At 38.7% G+C, this 18,102-nt stretch overlaps 1 long non-coding RNA gene across 14 annotated transcripts in view; it reads right to left on the reverse strand.

Annotated features, from left to right (window-relative positions):
- LOC104861479 overlaps positions 1-18,102 on the reverse strand; it is a 427,158-nt gene that overhangs the window by 52,398 nt on the left and 356,658 nt on the right. For 9 of the 14 annotated variants that reach the window (XR_004516502.1, XR_004516512.1, XR_004516500.1 and 6 more), the window contains 4 exons: positions 14,509-15,880; positions 7,509-7,601; positions 6,683-6,880; positions 4,144-5,422 (listed from right to left, as the gene is read on the reverse strand). This is a non-coding gene — a long non-coding RNA (uncharacterized LOC104861479). Of the gene's footprint in view, positions 1-355; positions 697-4,143; positions 5,423-6,682; positions 6,881-7,508; positions 7,602-12,731; positions 13,225-14,508; positions 15,881-18,102 lie in introns of those variants that run through there. The other 5 variants (XR_004516506.1, XR_004516503.1, XR_004516501.1 and 2 more) reach the window with 5 other exon arrangements.

Raw genomic sequence — 18,102 nt, forward strand, 5'->3', positions numbered from 1 at the left:
TAAAGTCATGTTTCAAAGTTAATTTCCTTACTGAAAGTCTTATGGCAGGTGCCGAGTCAACATCCCACTCTTTTACAAATGACTTTTTGATAATAGAAATGGGTATCACATAATTTGACATATGGACTACATGTATTTCAACTATAACTGTGAAAAACACTTGCAAATTAAAAAGTATTTAAATTGGGATAGTATAATACCTGGAGGTATAAGAATATAATTGAAAGTTAGAGGAATATAATATTTTAGGTACTTACTACATATTATTCAGTAGCACAAAATAACTTTAGGTTTCAGTCACATATCAAGGTCCATAATTAGGAAAAAAACTCACGAAAGTAATGGGGATGGGCAGAAAGACAGACTATGGTATATTATGAAAGGAAATAATGACAACAGAAAGTAGATATTATTCCTTTATTCATTCACTCAACAAATACAGAGCACCTCCTGTCTGTCAGTAACCACGTTAAGGACTCTGAATATCATGCTGAGCAGAAACAGTTGCAAGCACTGTTCTCATGTCTTCCGCAAGAAAAGAGACATTCATCAAGTAAATGGCACTGTTGAAACATGTGCAGCAAAGAGTTAGTGCAGCAAAGAGTTAGTGCAGCAAGCCTTGGCCGCTCAAACCCTGCACATTCCAAGGTTGCAGGACTGCTCTTGGCGTGGGTCCTCCAAGATGACCTCTGAGCTCTGGGCAAAGATAAAGGATCTTTTTAATGCCTGAGACCTTATACCTCTTCAGAAGAGTTCACACCAATAATGTAATTTGCAGTGATGGCTGTTCCCACATATCTGAGGCTTTGGGTCACACTGGGCCAGTTTCATCTCTGGACAGTGGAGACTGAGGAGCTAAGATGCTCCATGCCTTCCTCCCTGGCCTCCAGTAGCACCTAGCACCTGAAAATCAGGTGAGTTTCCTTGATTGGATGAGACAAGTAAGTACTGTCCCAGCAACTCCACTGGAGAAGATACCTGGAAGCCTGTGCTAGTTCCCCAACTCCAACCTGCTCGCACTTTCTTTTTCTGCCTTGAATCTGTATCTTTCTACTGGAATAAGTTGTGACCATCAGTATAGATTTATTTTTTGAACACTGTGAGTGCTTCTAGAAAATCACTGAGTATGATAGCACTCTTTTAAACTCTAACTGAAAATCGATGGGCATACTCTGAAGCAGAATACAGTGTATGGAGATTGTAACACAGTTATCTGAAGTAGACTATAAGATTAGGGAAGGCTCTCCTGAATAAGTGAGTTCCGAGACGAGGTTTAAGGGATGCATAAGAATTTACTAGTAGATGGAGCAGAGGGAGGCAGGAAGAGCTTTCCCGCATGGTGAGCTGTGCGTACAGCGGTCCTCTGGTGGTGCAGAGGAGGATATGCGTAAGTAGCAGAGAGTCGAGAGGCATAGTTAAAGAAAAGGGAGCAAGGGTATGAGACGGGAGATGGGCTTTGGGGTCCTCAGATAGTAAGCCTAGTAGACCATAAAAAGAACTTAAACTATTATTCTAAGAGGAATAAGAAACCATGCGAAGATATGAAGCTAAGGGGAGATCAGGTTAGCCTCTTAAAATGAGCATTTTTCCAGATACAGAGGTGCATACCTGCAATCCCAGCACTCTGGGAGGCTTAGGCAGGAGGATCATAAGTTGGAGCCCAGCACAGGCAAGTTGGACATATGGTGAGACTCTGTCTCAAAATAAAAATAAAGGCTGGTGGTGTAGCTCAGTGCGATGGCCCTCAGTTCAATTCCCAGTACTGCATAACAAACACACAAACAAGCAAACAAGCCATCTCCCTGACCTAACAACTCTTGCATTTGTGTACAATGCCAAAGCCTGCTGTCAGTGAAAGAAATGAGTTATACTTTTGCACCCTTGAATTTGCCACAGCTGGGGTCTTGCTGATTCATGAGGTACTTCAAGGTGTCTTTCTTTCTGTTCCTGTACAAAGTACTTGCTTTCTTTTCAATTGTAATAGTCGCTTCAGCAACCACATCTCATTTTGCCACAACTTTACATATGGTTCCTCTGGACTAAAATTTAAGCTTTTCTTATTTTTTTCTAATCTGTCTTTTGCCTCTGATCTTCATTATAAATCTGCCTAGAACCAGCCAGCAGTACCCATGCTACGGCCTGAATGCTGGGATGTCTTGCAATTTCTTCCATCAGATAAAATAGTCCACTGCCTTAACATAAATTTCCTGCAAAGTCTCAGGACATCGGCAACATGTGAACAGATTTTTTCCAGACTGTAACACAAATGGCTTCTAGTCCAACCGTCAAAGAAGTCCTCCCTCCTAATTGAAACCTCCTAAGCTTCGGCCTTACTATTCACATTCCTTTCAACATCCTGGTCTTTTGAGCTCTGGCCAGAATCACCTATCAAGTTCTTCTTAAAGCATTCTTGGGATTCTCTAGCTTGCATTTCCAAACCTTTCCAAACTCCTCCCAGAAACTAGTTCCAAAGGCTTCTAAACTACATGTCCAGGTACACTCATAGCAATGATTCCATTTCTCAGTTACCAAAAGTCTTTATGAATCAGTTTTCCCATCCATGAGACACAATACCTGACACCTACAATTTAAAGCAAAGTTTGATTTAGTTAATGATCTGGAATATTTAGTCTACGGTCACCTCGCACCAAGGCAAGAACATCTTGGTACAGAAAGGCACAGTGGAGCAAAGCTGCTTAGTTCCTGGTGACTGGGAAGCAGAGTAGGGGACTATACATAGACCCCAAGTTCATGCCTCCACGACACACTCAGAAGTGAGCTCCACCAATCCAAAGCCAATCAAACCAACACTCCACTCTCACTGGCACAGTGTTTGTCGTTGTTGCTTGTGGTGCTGGGAATGGAATGCGTGCTAGGCAACCACACTACCAGTGAGCTATAGGCCCAGTGCTATAATAAAGTTTAAAGGCCAATGGAAAGGATCCATGGAGACGTAAGTGAGAACACATGAGAGAAAAGCATAGAGAGAATAGCATATTTGTGTATTTATAGAGAGCCAGAAGTGAAATGGTGCTCTTTGTAGTACATGTCACAGAAACTACTAGGAGACCCCGCCTCGTTCACTTGTGTGTTCTCATACCATTCTCACGGTGGCTTCCTTATTTGGGGGGTACAGGGGGTGCTCCCTCTTTCTTTCATAATTCCATTTGCCACATCTCTTATCTTTCAGACACATTGCACTTGTTCACAGATGAGTGTTCTAAGTTCTGCCACACATCCCATGAGTGCGTCCACTTTCTAGCCCGGTAAAGATGTTTAATACATGCAGGCTGGCTGAGCAAATTCTGTTTGAAACACTGAGACAAACAACATTCTGAAACTCAATGTGATCTTTAGCTATTTGCTTTGATGTGCTTTTGCTTTTAGTCATACTATTTTTTTATCAATATAAATTTGAATCATATTTAAAGAAGCCATTGTAGTGTAATGGTCATATTTTTATACCCAGATTCATATTACTCACTCCTACAAATACAGCAACATGCCGATAACATTTTAATTTATAAAGAGCATTTCCAAGGAGCCAGATACCTGTACTTAGTGTGCCAATCAACTTTCTTACTAACCAAATATAGAAAGCCACATTCTAATCAGAATGTTGATCTATTAATTTGTAATAAGATAGCCAACTTTCAGTTCAACTAGATTTTTTTTTCAAGCAGATCAATGCTTATTTTCACCCCAGACAAAGTGTCACTACAGGTTGGTGAGCCTTACATAAAAATGTAGATAGAAACAAAAAGCAGACTAATGGCTTCCAGGGGGCTGAGGTGGGAATATAAGGGTTTTGTGACATGATGAGATCTTCTATGACTTGGTTGTCTTAATCACATATGTGGATAAGGAGACCTTAAGTCTCTTATCTGGAAAACAGTCTTGTTATAAGAAAGTCAAATAGCACTATTTGTGAGACAGAGGTTTTTGAAACCCTAGAACTTAGGTTGAAAACTCATCTCTATAACTGAACCCTTGGGTAATAAGCAGTTTAACTTAATTTCCTTGATCTGTACAATGCAGGTGCTTCAAAATGCAACAGTACCACTGAAGGCTGAAGATTTATGAGAACAGTACAGGTAAGTTTTTAGTGCATACCTAGAATACAATAGATGCTCCATTTATCAGCAGTCTTGTTGCAAATGTTCAAATCCTTTATTTAAGACTTCTGTTCCACAAGAGTGTTACACGAGGATCAACAACATTTGTGTTTGCGATTTTCCTTTCTATACTTTTTAGTCACTATTCTGTTTATATTCATACATCCTTTTCCAAAAGAGGAGCTAAAACACTGATTATGTTTCTGATTAGCAAATTATAACTACTTTCCAGTCCCGCCGCTCAGATTTTTTCATAGAGACCACCTTGATTAGTATTTAGGGCCTCTGAAATTTCTTGAGTCAGATATTTACAGAAAAATTTTGGTTAACTGGTACTAATAAAAAAATCATATTCATTTTATGGAGATTTATTCAGCTTAACTCTTAGTAGTCCATCTTATAGCCAAGACATTACGGTAAGCATTATCGTTATGTCCACGGACTAGTAACATTGTTTAAATGTCTTCAAATAATTAATGTGGCACCACGTGTTAGGACATTTGGGCTGATTTATAAGAATGAGACTCCAATGAAAATAATCTTGCAAAGATAATGCTTACAGCATCAGGCTTCAGTCTGCTGGGGTTGTCATTGCTGAATCAGGACACGGAATGGGCAGAAAAACAGACAGCTGATGTACAGTATACAAGGTCCATTCTGTGATTCAACAAACAGGCATTGAATGGCCATTTGTACCTTGACTGGAGCATCACAAAGACAGAGTAGAATTTTTCAGGAGAGCTATGAGAAGAAACCCAGGAGTACCAGATGCTGTATTCAAGAATCAGAGTGGAACAGGAGAACAGTCACTGGAATCCAGACAACAGGCCCAATTTTCAAGGCAGAAGCAGAGAGCCCTTGATTTACCTGGCTTATAATGCAGCAATGTTAAAAGCAGTTAGCCCATGAGTCCATGTTCCTTAGCCTCTTCAACGTGCCAATCAGTCCTTGCAAGGAAAGGATTAGTGATCATAAAACACACTTTCAATTATAGCACACGACACTCAGTGATTTGCAGGCACTTCACGGTTGTGGTCAGAAGGCTTGGGATCTCCCACATATCATATATTCCAGGAAATCATGGTTTAAGCTTTCAAAATTCCTTCCAGGAAACAGAAAAGTCCATCTTTTTTAGCCTTACAGCCTTTGGAAAACTAGGCTTTTACAAGATAGAATACACATGGGGCAGCTCCATGCAAGATAAGTCAAAATAGTCTCAGAGTAAAACGTCCACTCGCAAGACAGAGTTGTTGGCAACAAGGGACAGCAGCACAACTGTGATGTGATGATTTGCAACAGGATTCTTCCTAGGGTGAAAGGAGGTTTAAGATAAAAGTTCCAGGTAAGAGAGAGAGTGGCTTAGATTTAAATTCTCTATTCAAATCCAAATATGAAGGGACTGAAAAAACAGAAATAAAGACTTTAGTATTCCAAAAAGGTAAAAACAACAACAGCAACAACAAAAACCTAGAATGTCCAAACCTCAATTTACATAACGCCGTCTAAGAAGTAGTTCCTTTCGTATTTTAAGAACATTCAGAAAGAAAGATGAAGCTTTTAAAAAGAAAATTCAGTCTTTCTAGTCTAACTTATATTTGAATTATTTTTCAAACATTTTCATAGAAAATCTGGATAAGAATCCTCCTCATCTCTCTCTACATTAAATATATCGAGCAAAAGAAGGGAGGGTGACAAGATAACCTTTGTCCTGGATTCATGGTTGGATAGTGGAGCTAGATAAAACTATTTACCTGATTGTCTTAAGGTTCAGGTACTGATACGCATTAATAAGATTCTTTTTTCTAGAAGAAATTTGCCATAACTTTTAATGATATCACACTTATGGGTCTCTGACATAAACTCATGGAAAGTAATTTAGCTTCTCTGTGACCCAGTTTTCTCACTACCAAAAAATGCTACTAAGATAGTGATAGGAGAAAAAATATATTTCCTTAGGACAGGTCTTGTTAATAAATTACCTAACATATCTAACAAGCTCTCTGAGAGAGAAAGATCCATCATTTTTATTAAAGTATGACACTATGAAATTTAAGGCCCAGAGATATCAATTGCTATGGTCTGATGTTGTCTTAGCCATAAGCAAAGAGAAAAAGAACCAAGGAGGAGGGGAATGGAGATCTCCCCTTGCACAATATGCAAAGTTGATGGCAAGTTTCAAAATACAGAACCAACTCAGCCCTGAAAATTTAAAGGAAGTCATACATCAACTATCTTGAAGCATTTGCCATTGTACTCAGAAATTACATTCCTTTAAAAAATATATCACAGGAAATACATAATACGCCTCTACATGGTGCTCATCTTGCTTCAAATAGATCCAGGCTGGAAACGTACATTACAAATAGATCCTAGCAGGTAACATACACTACCACACAGAGTATGTGTGACATATATTAGTGTAAGATGTACCATACTGGGAAATTCAAGGTTTTAACCTCAGCACTGGAAGGCCACTCAAAAAGGAATCTAAAGAGGCTGATTTGTTTGTTTGACCCAGGTGAAGTTAGGACGATGTGTCCCCAAAAAGCAGTTCCTGAAGCACTGACCTTGAAGATGTTCAGATAAGAAAGTTGCATCTGACTCCATGACTTCTCACACAGTAAGGCAGGCAGTTCAGAAGAACAAAGCTAAGATGCAGAGTGGTCCTCAGGGCAACAACAGGTTCAGGATGAAAGCAGAGATTAGCTAGCCTCTCCTTGAGGCCAGGGAGAACTTCACTGACAGCCAAGTGGGCAAGCTGGGCCCTGGAAGAGATTTAGGAGTCATCTCTGTGTAAGAGAGAGGGCTTCTTCCAGAGTGAGAAAACAGCAACATCGTTCAACTGGAGTCTGAAAAGTGTCCACATTGCTGATAAATCAAGGGAGAATGATATAAGTACGAGGAATCCTTTTGAAGGCTTTCACAAACCAAGTGATTTCTCACTTGGAATTTAACCTTGTTGGGAGAAGAGAAAGAATGTATTGAAGAAAATTAAGTTGGAGAGTGATATGAGCAAGTTGAAGCTCTTATCATATATCCACACGTATTTCTGGATATATTATGCAGGTTAGAGCAGGATGACAAGAAATAGACGTCAGGAATCTAAGATAAAATAGTGATAAGCCAATTAGTGTGTGAATCCCATTTTTGGAAGAAGTTGGTATATAACTGATTATAGAAGGAAAAGACACAGACAGATCCTCCAAGAACCTGGGTCAAGAACAATGTGTCAGTTGACCTGAGCAAGAACACAGCACAGGATGGGGAGTGAGTTGGCAGTGGATGCCATGGAAATAGAAGGTGTCATGGAGGTTATAACCAAGATGTGGTCCTTGGCATGATTTGAAAATCACATAAAGGCTACACACAATTTCCTGAGAAAAATGTACATACCCATAGCTACATCATTTTCGTGGTAAATAATATCAAGGCATTTCCAGTCCATCTCTGAAGCATCTTCTTTTGAGAAGGTTCCACATCAAGTAACTAAAATAAAGGAAACTAAAGTTGAAACACCCAGAGATACTATCACTAAAGGGTTGACAAAGAAGGACAACTCAGCCAAGATACTAAGGATCAGAGTTAGAAGGAAAGTCAAGAGGGAATGACATCACAGATTCAAGCAAGCAGCTACATTCCAGACATAAAAAAGAGGCGACAATTCCCAGTACGATGAAGAGGTCAGGTGGAGGGAATGCTAGACCTCAGCCACTGGTGTTCACTGGTTTGTGGATTTGAAGTCCCAAATCTAGACTTCTGGGATAAAATGAGGAAGAAAAGAAGGAACCTATGCAGAGACACATTCAAGAAGCTAGCAACTAAGATGCTTGAATGAAGAACAGATGTAAGACAATAGAGTTTTACTTATTATTCATGGATGGGTTGAATATCAAGTTTGAGCATGTTTGCTGATTGACGGGAAGAAAGTGACCAATAAGAAAGACTGAGATGAAGAGAGAGGAAGGGTAAATAACTGAGTAACTGAATATTAATCAGGGTAATTTTATGGAGGAGATAGAGGCAAAAGTGAACCCTCCAGATGTGGACAGCAGTAGAGACGGAGGAGAGGATGGAAGCAATGAAACGGAGGGTATCTATCTTCTCCACTGAGGTCACACATGCTCAGAGGGATGGTCCACACCTAATGGCAGAAGTAGAAGAAGCAAGCTTCCGTGGCAGAGACTAGCACCATGTCTTCTTTTTCATCACCATGTGCCCCAACCCTAGCACAATGCATGGTACACAGTGAAGGCTCAGTACATACACATCAAATGAACAACTGCAATTTGAGAAAAAAGGCACAAAGAAAAAATGTGGGATAGCTGATATGTCAAATGAAAATGAAAGCTAACTAGGGAATAGTAAAGGTGTTTTGAAGATGTCTTAGGAAAGAAAGCCCAGAAGAGCTATAATTTATTTATATGCCCTAATGGAGCTCTCTGGATGACCTGCAGTGATCTTAGGAGGGAAAGATACACAACTTCCTCAGGAGCTATTCAACCTTGCAGTCCACAGTCATTCTTAGAAAACAGGTATCCATTCGATGAATAAGTAATTACAGACAGTTGGTGGATAAGATGTGGAAGCTTCTTACCCAACACCCAATACTCTTAGGAGAGATGGACAGTACAGAAAAATTAGTTAATTACACTGTCAGCTGGTCTTCTGGACTCTGAGGACTACAGGAAACAAAACCAAAAGGCAGCCGAGACTGGCAGGCTGGTCTGCCGTGTGCATCTGTGTAGACGAAGGAGAGGGCCTGCTGATCTGTACTTTGTATTCCACAGATGACTTTTTCATGTCTAACACCATTCAAATCTAAAAACAAAAATCCCTCTCAAATCCCACATAACAGTCACCAAACAATGGAAAATGGAAGGCATATTATTAAACCTCCCTCGACGAACTGGATTTCCAGTAACTTGGGCTACGCAATGGGTTACAGATGCTGTGTTCAGGTGTCTTTTGAAATCACACTATATCTAATAAATCACAGTATGTTCACTTGTTCTATTAAAACTGTATTCTACCTTACCAGGTCTGAATAATTTGTATAAAATTGATTGCTACCGTTCTCACTGGAAGCTCTAATTGCATTCCTGGTATAACTTAAAATGATAACCTTATCTTAATTAGTAGTATGATGCAGAAATACTTTGGAAAGCCCCTGAGAATTAACCTGCATTTTTAAACAGAAGCCCTAAGGCCTTAGCGAGAGAGAGAGACAGATTCCTATTGAATGCATGAGCCAATGTTAATTTATCAAACCTATAAAAGAAAATAATCACATAGCAAGAGAGACTAAGCAACACACCTAACACTTCCTCTGATCAAGCAGCTTGCAATTCTCTTCACAGAATTAAACACGATGTCAATCCAATGCTGAGATTCCTGTGGCAGCCACTGATTACTGGCACCCACTGAAGAGTCTCCACTCTGGTTTTTGTGATAACATTCACTAACCAGAAGAAGTGGACTGCTACATTGGTGAGAATAAGTAGACAGATTGGAGGGTTGTGTATTGTCTCTTCACGGGGACTAATTACCATACACATCACTTCTGGTATTTCCATAGGTTCCTTTACTAATTTTCTCGCCCATGCAGTGCTAGTTCAATTCCTCCTGGTCCTCCTGGTTCACCCCAAGCTTTCCAATTCCCTTGTCTGGCCCACCTATATTTAGCATGTTGCTCTGTGTTTGTTTCCACATTTTCACTCTAGTAAAAATTGTACATTTGGCTCAGCAAGTATCATCACTGGTTAATACAACAGGTCATATAAAAATTAACATTCAAATAGCTACCTTGAACTACGTTATAGTGAAATAAAATACTTGCAGTAAGTCATTATTGTAAACGCTAATTAGATGTTAAAGATTTTCCAATATAATGCTTACAAATTTAGAAGTCTTCTAATAAACACTCTACAACCTAACAAATGTTTTAAAAAAGGGAGTTAGATGTTTTTATCACTCAGAACTATATATAATTGGAGCCTCCCCAGAAATGTTAAAAGCTATTTCCAGTGGACTACTCTCCTGAATTTGGCTTTGGAGGAATTCTGTAGTTTCTCTCTTTAGCCAGCATCAACTGGGAAGAAACTGTCTTCCTATAATGCAATCTGGCATTTCATTATTTGAAAACGAGTGTGATTCAAAATCTATAAAGTATCTTTTCCTTACTAGAAGTTAAAGAGCAGTTCTGTCTAGATATAAGGAATTAGAGCTAATAGAAAACATTCAAAAATGGCATTGTCATTAAGACAATGTAAATCTAGAGGAAAGCAGTAATTACAAAACTTTTAACATTTTATTAAAAAGACTGATGCTCATCTAGCTTGATTTGTAAGCATAAAATAAAATGAACAGGAGAAAACAGGTGCACACTAATATTAGTTCAAAACTATTCTTACATGGCTAGTGCTCTTTTCAATAGCATTGAAAGTCTTTTAAAATATCTACTGTGTGCAAGGAGATCCATGCTGTGAAGGTAAATACAGTAACTCTTATAGGACAACAGAGGAGCCTTTGAATTTATGTGAAGCCTTTCTGTGATAAGATATGGCATTTCAAAGAGGTTCTATTGTGTGTGGTACACATGGGTATATATTTACATAAGCAAATTACCCATATCTTGAATGTCACAGAAATGTGTATATTACTAGTTGTTACCTTTCCTCATACTTAAAACTCCATCCTCAGGCTTGAGTGAGAAAATTAAAGACTAAACATATATTAACTCTGTGAAAATTCAGTCAGAAAAACCTCAGTGTAGGAGATATTTTAATCAATAGATATTTCAAATTGAGTGATTCTCCCAAATCTATTAAGAAATTGTTCAAAACAAAGAAAGCCTCCATGTAATTTAACTCACTTTGAGTTTCACTGGTGTGAAAGCTACGCGCTGACAGCATCTTCACTGTGCAAAGCCTGTCTTTTTACCTTTTACATAGCTATGGTCTGATTCCAACACTAACATGCTAAATAGGGACTGCATGAAAATATTCACTTATTTTCAGACAATATATGTAATACTGATGCTAATTTTAAAGCCCAACAAGTACAATCATCACAACTTCTGCTGTGATACCAAGAAGGATTCTTGAAATACTTTATATATGCATTAATCGCCACTATGAAAGTCACTGCTTGCTTTTAACGAAGATAATGTATGTTACTAGGATGACACCACTGCATGCAGAATCATTAAGGAAAGATAGACTAGAATTTATGATTAAGCCTTTGGACAGCAGGGCACTATTTTACCCACAAAACTCACAATCTGCAGGGACAGTGGCCAAAGCAGAGGAACCACTAAAGGCTTATAATTAGCATCAATCAAGGTGACACAACTGTTGACATCTTTATTACTTCAAATACTCTAATCAAATACTTCTGCACTGAGATGGAAAGGCTGATAGGCAGCTAGACACAGAACACACCCCTATGGAGAACAATTTAAAATTACCTGTTCATAAGATAAGAAAAAAGTGCAAGTATTAATCAAGGGGGACCCAAACACATGGCTCTGAAATGAAAGAACTCAGAATGGACCTGAGAGGCGGTCACACGCTCCGTCATCTTGTACTCCTAAAGCAACACACATTTTCAGGGCCCTTCTGTGCGACCCAGGAGACTCACGTAATTTGGGTGAAAAAATAACTCAGAAAGAAATAAGCTTCAGGCCACTCTGTCCCATAACTAAACAGCCAAATACTCTTGCTTAGCATTTACTGATTTTCTAGATCCCTTCTTACCCATGCACAAGAAAATGAAAGATAAAGGGAGAGCTGAACTAGGTGTCATTTGCATAATTACAATAGGGCTGTCAATATTGTCTAATTGCATCAGGGCTCAATTTCATACAGACTCAGAAATATGCTGTTATTATTATTGCTCATATAAATATTTCAGTTTTAATGAACAAGAAACCACTGAGCATCTTGGCTACCCCTTGAGCCCATATGCTGTTACACCTTAATGACTGTAATTTTTAAAAAGGAATGCTTCTCTGAACAGTTTTGGGTTGTTCAATGTTTCCAAACTGAATTCTTGAGGTAGAGGTCACAGACTGGAAGGAAAGGATGAGAAATCATTTTCAGATAGCATAATCTGTCTTGGACTCAATTCAGAATTATGGATGAAGATTGGTAGGGCATCTCCCCAGGTTACAATTTCATCTTTGCCAAATGAGATTATAAAGCTAAGACTTTCATCATTAAAAGGATGAGCCCTAACAATCATTTTGGCTCCAAAGTTCAACTTTATTTATAATTTTCTTAACTGGTGAGCCCGTCACCAAGTTTCAAAATACATTACATTTTTTTCCAAATTAAATACTTGCCTCTTAAAAGAAAAAAGTTTGTGTATGTTCATCAAAAACTCAGCAGAGCAAGGGATTTAGCTCAGTGGTGTTGCTGCCTGCCTCACAAGCACAAGGTCCCAAGTTTGATCCCAGGTACCACAAAATAAACAAACAAACAATCAATCAAAAAAAAAAAAAAACCTTCAGCAGAAACAAAGGAAATTCCTCATTGCTTTTCCTTCAATGGTAAAAGGACTGTAGATGAGGATAAATGACAGAGTAGAAACCAACCAGAGGAACAAATTGCTCAAAACACAGTGCTCACAATTCACTGAAGGAGAAACAACTCACTCAAACTCAGTTCAGTTTTTAAGTCCATGGTTGGGGACAGACAATTTTCCAATATAGTGGGATGGCCTTAAAAAGGTAAAGTAAGAAGTAAGAAAAATGTTGCAATTTGGCTATTGAAAATTCCATTAGTTGAAGTCAATATTAACCAAATCACTCCCTCTAAAATACTGTACTTCAATTTTTAAGAGAAGTTACTCTGAACTTCTCTTACATAATAACTGCAAACCCTTTAGGCTTTTAAAAGGGGATTTACACTCTAACAAGTTATTTTATACACTTTACATTTTGCATCAACCCTGTGGGTATATATGATTACAAGGTCATAGACTAAGAAGAGGTGACAGACAAGAAAAGTCAATGGTCCAATGAGCACCTAGATGGGATACTCACATGGTGACTCAGTACCTTCTCTGTGACGCTGTGCTGAGCCTCAGTTGCTTTCAAATGTTTCATAACCTTATTAATTAAGAAGGGGAACCACAAACTATAATTGATTGTTTGCCTATACTGAAAACAAATTTTGAAGAATACTTTCTCCAAAAACAAATTGTTCACAAACAAAAAAATCAGTACGCTTCATAGTGAAGATGGGAGAATCCTCTGCAGTTTGCCTTGTTTAGGGATTGGTCATCTTACTACTCTAGGCCAAGACTTTGTTTTTCACCATGAAGAGTCATTTGATTCTGAGGCACAAGGAATGGGGAAGATTGCGAAATGCTGAATGAGGGAAACACTTCCAGCCAGACACAAAGTGTGGGCTAATAATGAGTCAGAGAAGGGCTCCCCAGAATCAAAGACCTTTATGTCCAATTGTTAACAAAGGACTCTAGTGTAAACAAGGCTCCAGGGCCAGGAAATGACACAAGAAAGGGACAGTCACTTCCTCATCAAAGGACACATCAAAATTTGCTGAAGCATGTGTACAATAGTTCCAAGAAAGACATGGAATAGAGGGTTCATATCCATAAGTGCTACTTTTTAGATCTAGATGCAAAAATGCTTGAGGTCTGGCTTACTCTCTTATCCTACTTAAATAGCCCAAAGGTTATTGGCAGGCTTCGTAGTTCACATCATTCTTGTGTCAAAAAATGGAGGAAAACAATGGTATCACTGCCAGAGCCAAATAAAAATAGAACCAAAGGGAACATAATTGCATATAAACCACTTTATACATAGAAAGTAAGAAGAAAATCCTCATCTCACAATAATAGAAGAGCACTCTTTATAAGTATATCACTACCTGTCCCCTTGCATTCTCTTTATGTTTCAGTATTTCCCTTATGCTGTTACCCCAGCAATAACTCAAGTTATTTAACTATAGTTCTGAACTGATTGCAAAATACAATCTACATGAACTAAAAACAGGCATTTCAATTTTTTAACACAGTGAAGTATATTTTGCGTTATATTTACATGTTGCCTAATGGGGTCATTATCAGTAGCAAGAATGATTAGTGGGTATTATAGACATTGAGTTAAGTAACAAGACGGGAAACTGATAAATCAACTGGGCTTCTTAACAGTAGAAATCTCCCTGGCTAGCAATAAATGTTCCAACAAATAATTCTAGGTAGTATATATATATTGTGTTGCCATTTGTCCAACTTGGTAAGTAAGTAGATTTAATTTACTTACCTAGCATTTTAAAAATTGGTTTATCTGTGCAAACTAATGACAAATTTAACGTCTATAACAAAAGGCCAGCGATTGTGAACACCAAAAAAACATGGATTTACCCACCTTACACCCTCTTGTTGGTGGTGATCAGTGGAGATGGGCTGGAGAAATTTTGAAGACTCTAAAAGTATGAATATAAAAAATGCAAAATAATTTAAGATGAAAACTTGCACCACTCTAAGGCTAAATTCAGTTTGACTTTGAAAAGTTTTTGTCACAGGGCCAACCCAGTCTCTTAACATCCTAAAGGAAAGCATTTAAATACTGTTGTATAATGGTGGAGGTACTATATTGTCCACTGATCCTGACAGAAAATAAAAATCCCTAAGCAAAGAAGGAAAAGCACACTGAAATGTACCACTCAGCAAACACACAAATTGGGTTACCCATAAACTTGGCTGATTACAAAACATATTAGCAATGAAAATCACCATTGAAGAAAACCCTATAGATATATTTCTTAACCAATTCAATTAGATTCCTTTATGAATAAAAAGCTTACAATGAAAGGCCATGTATATTATACAAGCATATACAAAGGGGAACATCTCTGAGAAGAAAAGTACAACCACTTTCAAATCATAACAGCACCCATTTCTATCCAGATATGAATAACAGATGCATCACGTACATTCATTTTCCTGAGATGCACCTGGTGAGGTGGGGCAAAGGGATGCAACATAACTCCTCAGGGATCTAGGTGAAGAATCTCAGCCATAAATTCACTAAAGCTAGATACGGATGAATAGCCACAGAGATAAGACGGTCTCTACTGCTTTGTATTGAAACACATAAGTGGTTTGCAATTATCTTACAAAATAATTCTGCTCTCTTGACTTTTTATTTTGTTTTTTTTCCCCGTCTATTGAATGGAGAAATCCACTATACTTAAAATAAAAGTGGATCATTTCTAATTTAATAGTAACAGAAATCCTTTGGGACTCATCCACTGTTGACAGTGACACAGAAGGCTGACCTTGAATTTATAAAATATTGACTGAATTTTATTGTTCTCTCCATCTTTCCTAGGATATGATATGATCAGAACGCGTTTTCCACAGGCTATTGCTTTTGTATTGCCCAGATGTAAGACAGATTCTTCCAGAAAGATTTCAACTAAACAAACTAAACTGGAAGAATTTAGTTGCATGCTAGATAATAAGATATTTTCATCTAAATTACACCCTAATAAAGTTTTGAAATAATATTTCTTTAAGTGAAAAAGAAATATGTAAAAGGGCCTGACGAGTAGCCAGAGTCACAGCACTGCAAACACAGCACACAGGTGTTTTGGAAAGGAAAACAAAATGAGGCCCTATAACAGCATGTGCAGTGATTCCTGAGTATGAGAAGAGGAGCTGAGCCGGGAGCTGTTTAGTCTTCTTCCTCTGCCTCAGAAGTACTCTGCCCCTGGACCAGTCTTCACTTTGCTCACCTGCAACATAAGCATAACAACGCTGACGTTACCTCCTGTGTAACAGCAAGAAAGAGATGAGAGGGTACATATGGAAGCATGCTGTACACCACAAACTGCTGAAAACACATGCATTATAAATGAGAACTGTACACATGTGTAACTTAGGAACAAAGAGGAAGGCCAAGGAGTGTGGTTGAGTTGAAATTTATTCATTCTAACACAGATGTGCAAAAAGTCATTTTTAAAAATTGTTTTTCCCACCACATAATTGACTTCATGTTGCTCCAAAGTCTTCAATCTCACATGCTGGTAAAAATATGAGATAGAATAAAAAATAAGAAACTTGTTTCTTTAGTATAATTTGAGTTCTTCAGAAAACAGTCCATTTGGGGTAAATTTTGTCTTGGGGGAGTTGTCCTCACCCCATTCCTCCTATTACACTGCACTGTCCTCAAAAATAAGTTCATGTCACACTGTGGCAGAGCATCTGCTCCTGTCACTGCCCTCCCTGGGTGGGCTGTCAGGTCTGAGTGAGGCACAGTTAATCCCATTTGGTCCCCATGTGGAGGCCTCCCCTTTCACAGTCTGTGTCCTAAGAGTTTGCGATGGTCTCTTGGCACAGGAAGTAGGCAATGATGACTTCCGGCCATCTCCCTCAACTGACTAGCTTCCTCACCTTAGCTCCCACTAATACTGAGATACTTGACAATGTATCCTGTCAGCTTGAGGGGTGTATCCTGTCGTCTCTACAGATTTCTCTTGCTTTGTGCTATGGGTCTTTGCAAGGTATGCTGACTCCTGTCTATCAGCTCAGTTCATCTCTCTGTCACCCCACCAGCACACCTGGATCAATTCTGAGGCGGTTGCCACCAGAGGGAGAAGTAATGACATGTACAGTGGCTTTCTTCCCAAGTCACCACTTTCTAGCAAGCACTTGTTAGCATGGTGGAGAGACCCTCAAATGGCAGTTTCTCAAGGGTCTGAAGGAAAAGGGGGAGAGTGTCCTCTGCTTGCATATCCTCAACGTTGCCACAGTTTGGGCCACATGTTAAAGTCCTGGAACCTAGCCTGTGGTGCCATTGGGAGGTTGTGGAGCCTTTGGTAGGTAGGCCCTTGTGGAAGGAAGTGAGGTCAGTGGGAGTGTGCCCTTGAAAAAGATAATGGGACAATGGTCTCTTCTTGTCTTTCTCTTTGCTTCTTGGTGGCCAAGAAGTGAACAGCTCCCTGCCATAATGTCCTTTCTCACAGAGACCCCAAAACAATGAAGACAGCAGAGCATGGACTGAAATGTATGAAACCTTTTTTCCTTATATTATGTTGAGCTTTTCCTGTATTATCACAGCAACAGAAAGCTAACACAACCTTCTTAAGTGGTTTGTTTTGTTTTGCTTAATCACCTGGGTCATGATTGCTAAGCTTCATGTCTCCTTCAGGATCAGTATACATCACAAGGGGCCCTCCACTCCTACGTGGCAGGGTCTCAATGTATGAAAGCCCAGGTCTCAGCTTCTCATGCTTTCTTCTTAATACATAAATGGAAATTTTATAAATGCAATAAATCTTGGCTTTTAAACAAATTTCTGATAAACTCAACAACACAACACATTTATTCTAGAGCCCAGACTGCATCTGCCATAGTATCAATAAAAGCTATTGATCAAGCCAGGCATGGTGGTGCACACCTATAATCCCAGCACTCGGAAGACTGAGGCAAGAGGATTGCTGCGAGTTCGAAACCAGCCTGGGCTACACTGTGAGTTCCAGGTCAGTCTCAATGACATAGTGAGACCCTGTCTAAAACAAACAAACAAACAAACAAACAAAAATCTATTGATCAAATCAATTAGTGTTCAGCTGCAAGGTGAAAGTAGGAAATTTTTAAAAAGCATCAAAAAATGTTTCAAAATTTTATCCTTACTACATTACCTGGACCTTTTAGAACTATGCGATATTTCAAGAACATTTTGAATAAGGGAAAAAAGATAGTGTTGTGAAATAACAACTGTATAGGGTTACTAACCCATTTTATAGATGAAGAAATGGAAACTTAGGTAAGACAAATAGTTCTGAGTAAAGCACTCCGTAAAACATTTTAAACTCCAAATAAAACCAAAATATAAACTCCAGTTATTTTTATGGTTAGAGTTCTTTTCACTGTTAAAATAGAAGTTCCTTGACAACAATTATCAATCCAAAAGAATTCCTGCCACTGACCTAAGCAAAATACATGTAAACTCACA

This window comes from Fukomys damarensis, unplaced genomic scaffold, assembly GCF_012274545.1.
Source record: "Fukomys damarensis isolate Sample0158 unplaced genomic scaffold, DMR_v1.0_HiC HiC_scaffold_10, whole genome shotgun sequence".
Lineage (NCBI taxonomy): Eukaryota > Metazoa > Chordata > Mammalia > Rodentia > Bathyergidae > Fukomys > Fukomys damarensis.